We start from the raw sequence: 6771 nt of genomic DNA, 5'->3' as shown, positions 1-6771 counted from the left end.
TGTATGTTTATTTATTTTTTCGATCATCAAAAATCATCACATTGGAATATGTAATCAAATTTTAGGGTAGTAAAATAATATTTTTTTGGAACCTCTGAATGAAAAATCCCTCTTGGAAGGTATAATACATGTGAATTTTTTATAATAAATAAAGATGAATTTTATGTCTCAAGTTTTAGTTTGAATTAGAACTTAATTTGAATTTCAATTTGAGTTTGAATTTCAATTTGATTTGAATTTTATTTTGAGATTTAATTTCAATTTGGAATTGAATTTCAATTTGAGATTTAATTCTAATTTGAATTTGAATTTGATTTAAAAAATAATTTGGATTGGATTTCAATTTGAATTAAATTTTAATTAAATTTTAATTTAAATTTAATTTGAGAGTTTAATTTAGAATTAGTTTGAATTAATTTGGTAAGATTGAAACCATAGTGTGTGACTCCCTTCACCCTATGTGGGCCCCTTTTAGATTTTAGAGTCTATGTGAGGAGGATTCAATATAGTTAATTAAATTCTTATTGATTTAAGTCAAACTAGCTATTAGTTTCTTAATTTTATTAAGAAATTTAGTTAGCTAATATGCCAATAATTTCTTATGTTATGAAGGAATCATAATTAGCTAGTATTCATGAAATTAAATAAAACTCAAATGAAACTCAAATTTGATATGAATTAGGGAGTTTCTTTATGAAATTAGAAAATTCACAATGAGAATTATAAAGAGGGTACCTACTTTCTTACCATCTTATGCCCGCTATCTTCTCTTTAATTTTTTTAGTTTTCTCTCTAATCCCTATTTTCTACCTCTCTCTTCATGTTCCTTCTTCCTCCCACACACCCTTCTTGGAGAAGAAGGGCTCATGCATAATTTTTGCATTTTATTCATACTATTTTATGCATGATCCAATGAAAAATTGCATTAAAACCTTTTTCTTATCAATAATTTTGAGAAACTGCTTTGAAATAAAAAAATAAAGGTAAAATCACACATTTCAAGCTTTTCCCTACGTTTTTCAGTATTTTATTTAGTTTATAACTCTTAATTATTAGTCTTGTTAGTTTAAAAGTGTTTAACTAGTATTTTTCTTTATTTAGGAGTGTATTTTTGAGAAACATGTTTTTCTAGAGAAGCTTATTTGAAATACTTGAAAATTTAATGGAGTTTTTTAGAAAATCGTGTTTTGACCTAACTAACTAATATAAAAACCTTATTTTCAACCATGGAACACGTTTTTGCCTCTTGAGAAATCACAGGCCTCTTCTCTTCTCTTCTCTTCTCTTCTCTTCTCTTCTCTTCTCTTCTCTTCGTTCTCAATCAGCTCTTTGTCGATCTCATCCTTTCTCTCTCATTTTCGTCTTGCTTCTAACATTTCTCTGGCGTCAATTCTTCTTACCCACACTCGACGAAGGCAAGTGCAGCTCAAAGGTAAGACCACTTTTTTCTTCTCAATCCCTTCATTAGAAACAGATTGTGAGGTATGTTTATTCTCTCCCGTCGCTCTATAGTTTCATAGTTTTAGTTCCTACATAGCATTCATCATATCATTGCATATAGTTTACTTGATTATTGCATATTTATTGCATGCAAATTAGATTAGTTTTAGATTTATTATTAAAAAAAAACTAAAATAGTTTAGTTTAGTCATTTTTCTCGATTTGTGTGCTGAGTTAGAGAAGTGTATTATTTTATATAGTTAGTTCTTAAATTTAATTCACGTCAAGTATTGTCTTTTATCAGAATTAGTTAGTTGTGTTCATTAAACATAAATTAGTTAATTAAAATTTAGATTAGATTTAATATATGTTAGCTGATTAGAGTTTTTTTATAGTAATTTTTATTCTTCTTAATTTTTGATCCTTAGATCTAACATTTCTAGTTATATTCATTAACAAGTTAGTTTTTTTTTTAATTATTGAGTGAATCACGTTCTTGTTTGTTTTCATCATGATTAAATTAGTTTTATTAATTGTAATTGTCGTTAGTTGGTGAATAGTAGATTAATCGATAGTTAAAATAGATTAGAGTATTTAGTTTTTTTATTCAGCCGATTATTCTCTTTTCTTTATTAATTAGTTATGTCATTTTAACTCCAGCACGTTATTTCCTGTATTTAGTTTAGAAAATATTGTTATTCATTTGATTATCATTTTTCTTAATTAGAAATAAATTTAGCTGGTTTTTGTTCTTTCTCCATTATGGTTTTAGTATAGTGTAGAATACTTTGTTAATCACATTTTGTTGTAGCTTAGAGTAGTGCTTAATCAATTTAGTGAGTTTAGATCAGATTCAAGTCATGTTAATTACTTTAGATTTATTTTTTGGTTGTTTATTTATCATACATATTTAGGTAAATGAATAGATAGTCATTTTTTTCTTCTATTATTTTATTTGATTATTGAATAACTTAGGTTAATTTTTATTTCCCAGTTTTATTGATTAATTTTGAAAATCCGTACATATCAAAAATATCTTTTAAAAACCTATTTCATAAAACTTACACCAAATTTTTGGCACCGTTGTCGGGGAACGATGATAGAAATACAAGTATTTATTTTATTGCCCATTGTATGTTCTCATTTTACTTAGGATTGCTAGTTTCATTTTTGTTGCTTATTTAGGACTGCTAGTTTATTTTTCTGCTTATTACTTAGGATTGTTAGTTTATTTCAGTACTTAGGATTATACAACCACGTGCTTGTGAGCCCTAGAGACCAATTTACTATTCCTGCACGACCCACCTATTAGGCTACTCTTAGGAGGTGATTGCACACGATTGGTACCATGCTCATAGTTTGCTTTTCGCAAAATATTTGTTTGGGTGCAAGTGTGTGGTGTGTATCTACTGCTTTCTTTCTTTATTTTATTTTACTCGCTTCATGGGTTATTGTGGTTTGAATACACTGCATGTTAGGTAGGTAGAAAGCTCGAATTTAGGACAGTTGTTATTACTGGTCTACCCTGAGGTGTATGCAAGGCTGATGCTTGTTTGACCCCGAGCTTATTGATCATGCATTTATTTTAACATTTAAATTATTTAAATCATTTAATTCATGCATGATCCAATAAGAAATTGCATTAAATTCTCAAGTTTATTGTTAGTTTCAAGAAATCGTGCGAAAAAGGAAAATATCAGAAAAAGCATGAATTACAAGTTTTATTTTATGATTTAGTGTTTGTTTTAGAAGTTAGTAAATTTCTGTCACTCATATTTCTTTTCAATAGTTTAGATTTTAATTAGATTAAGTTCAAAAAATAAAGAGGCACATTTTTAGAAAGTTTAATAAAAGTAGTTTAGGTTAAATAGTGTAGGATTTTGCACTTTAGGGAAAATGTTTTAGCTAAGATCTCTTTTTAGAATTTCTTAAAATTAGTAGAAGTACTTTGAAAAAAAAGTAGCAAACCCTTCTCTCTTTAAAAACCTCACGTAGAGGAAGAATAGGGGGTCCTCCATTGCCAAGCCTCCTTTCGTCTCCTTCCCAACCCCTCTCCACCGGTTCTTCTTGCCCTCTCTTTCCTCCTCCTCCTTCTCTCAGCCTCTTTTTCATCGGTGGCTTCTCTCAATGGATCAGCGACGACAAAGGAGCGGCCACCTCTTCTCTCAACCAAATCCACGGTAAGAACTCTCTTCTTCTTCTTCCTTCTTCCTCTTTTGCCTCTTCTTACCTCCTCTTCTCTTTCGATTCTTGTTTTAGATTAGTTTATTTTGATTTAAAATCGAAAGAAAAAAGTAGATAAAGCTTCTGTTGTTGCAAGTATTTTTAACATTTTGTTGTGTTTCTGTTCATTGATTTTCCCTTTGTTCATTGTTTTTCTTATGTTTGTGCATTGCATTGTGAACTGTGCATCCATTTGATCATTTCATTCATCGCACCATCCATCACTTGCATCATCCATCATCAGTTGTGCAAGTAGTTGATCAGCTCTACTGTGAATCCCTTTGCTTGGAGTGGCTCTAAAGTTTTGCTCAGATTCACCATGAAATCCACGAATTCACAGTGAAACTTGATCTCTTCTCTGATCTGTTGTGGAAGCCGCTCTGCTTCTGTGGTGAATCAAAATGGAGAACGTGGAATTTGGGCAAATCTGCTGAAATTGCCCTATGCTCTGCCGTGAAGAGCAGATCCGCCGGAATCCTCTTCTGTCTGCCGAAATCTGCTCTGCAGATGCCATGAAATCATTCAAGCGTCTGCTGGAATCCTTTTCATCGGCCAGGTTTGCTTCAGACCGGCAGGAACCCCTCTGTTCACCGACATCTTGATTTGCCGGACTCAGTTGGCAGTGAATGCTTGTCACTCTTCACCATGAAATCCTTTGATTTCACGGTGAAGCATCCACTGTGATCTCTTTTGTTATTTCACTGTGAATCAGATGTGATTTACAGTGAAATCTGTTATGAATCTTTGTGCCCTCCACCTGAGCCATTCACGACACCTTAAATGAATTTCATGACAGTTTTTAAACGTGATTTTCACTTCACGACTGAACCAGAATTTCACGGCTGTTTCATTTTACACCTCACGACATGCTATTTCATTTTGTGTTTCACGACGTTTTAAATATAATTTCACAGCATCACATTTTAGGAAAGTTTAGTTAGGTTTTTACGGCATTTCATTTTGTTCATTTTAAATTCCGTATTTTTATTTAGCATTCATTTAGTACATTTACGTCCTTTGCTTAGTTCTAGTATATTCTAGCATTTATTTTATTTCCGCATTTATATCTTTTAGCATAGTGTTATTTGTTCTCTTTTGTTGCTCGTGTGCTTGTGATTGTGCAGGAAGGCATGAAGCGGGAGCAAGCGAGGGATACATTGTTGTGTGTATCCGACATGCAACGTAAGGCGCAAGCATAGAAGACTGTTTTTACTTTTCTTTAGATTAGGATTTGAATTTCATTTAATTCTTGGATTGTAATAAAACAATTTTAACCCTCTGCGTAGGGTAAACATTTAATGTAATAGCTAAGTAGTTTTATTTTCTCATACTTTTCCATTTTGGGCAATAAAGCATAGTTTAGTTGCATGTTTGATTACAAGTATCGCCTGTTCTCCGATATCGACCCAGACTCCACCACTCATGCGAGCCAGTTTTATTTTTGGTGTCTGGCTTTCACACTTGTTTTAATTAAAAATATTGTTTTAAAAATCATTTTCATAAAATGCACACCACTTGTTGAGCATGTTTGTGATCGTTACAAAAATTTATCTTTTTTTTTCTTTTTTTGAGGGGAAAAAGAGAAGAAAACTCTTTCAAGGTCTTACTTGACCTTTTGAAAAAGATGGTTTAAAATTACTCACCTCCGTCTTGAATTTTTGGAAAAAAATGAGACGAGATTCGCTTGTCGGTACGAGGTTCAACCGTTCCTAGTGCCTTTACCAGGGGTAATTGAACCAATGATCGAATTCATGCCTTTGACTTGCCTAAATTGGTCTAAGGGATTATTCTAAAATCCTAAATGCACAGAGAATCATGCTTGTACTGTGATGTATGCTCTTGGAAATACTTCAAAAATTTGGGCTCTCTAAGTGATTTTAAAGCAATTTTGAAAATATCTCAGTGATCCATAAATTGAACTTGATTTGGAAAATTGAAATTTTGAATCCAAATTTTGGACTTTGAACTTGTAATCGAAATGGATTTTAAGATCAAAAAATGAAATTAGGAATTTAAGGGAAAAGAATTGAAATTGCAACTAGAATAGACTTTTAAGATTTTAAGGGTTTGGAAATTCGAAATCTGCATTAAAAATGAAATTTTGATTTTAAAAGAAAAATAGAACTAAGAGTGATATTGGAAATCAAAAGACTGAGTTTGGAATTTTGAAATTGATAAATGAAGTTTGTTTCTGAAATGGAACTTGAAATTGAATCAAGATTTGAAATTGAGACTTTATAGTAATTCTGAAATTTGATTTAATGTTTAAAATCGAAATTGAATTGGGAATTTGAAATGAATCTCAGAATTTGGTTTAGATTTAAATGTTAAATTGAAATAAACTTCAAATTTTTTAAAATAGAACTTGAAGTGAAAATAGAATTCAAAGTTGGGAATTTTGAAAAGGAATAAAGAATTTTGAACTTAATATCTAAAATTGAAATGGAATTCCAAGTTAAAAGTAAGAAATTCAAAAATGGGAAGTTTTAGAAATAAGAATCAAAATTGGAATTTGAAACAAGTTTTAAAACTGAATGAAATTGAAAATGAAATGGAAAAATGAAGATAAACCTGAATTTATAGATGGAAATTGAAAATGACTTTGAATTTAGGAATGAAAATTTATTTTTTTGAAAATTTATTTTGAAAATCACTTAGAATTTTGAAAATAACTTGAAATAACTTGAAAAAGATGAAAAATAATGATGTGATTCTATAAAAAAAGGTTTTATTTGAATTTGGAATTAAAAACTAAATTTTTTTCTTTAAATAGAATTAAAATAAGATTAAATTTTAATACATTCATGACTATAGTCACAAACATATTCTAATCTAATCTTTATCTGAATTCTAATAAAGAATGAAATAGATTTTGTGCCTTTACAGGATTTAAAACAAGATTAACTTTTAATATATTCATGATTATGGCTACAAATATATCTCAAATTAATTTATATTTTAAATTCTGATAGAGGTAAAAAAGAAAAGCATTTTTTAGAAAATATGATATTTTCAAAAAGGACCTAAAGTGAAGGTGAAATTTTATTCTATAAAAGATAAAAACCCTAAGTATTATTCACATTTTGACTATAGCCATAAATGTGAATT

Source organism: Nuphar pumila, chromosome 7 (genome assembly GCF_984573655.1).
Source record: "Nuphar pumila chromosome 7, dmNupPumi1.hap1.1, whole genome shotgun sequence".
NCBI classification, from domain to species: Eukaryota; Viridiplantae; Streptophyta; class Magnoliopsida; order Nymphaeales; family Nymphaeaceae; genus Nuphar; species Nuphar pumila.
Note: the sequence above shows the minus strand (reverse complement) of the source record.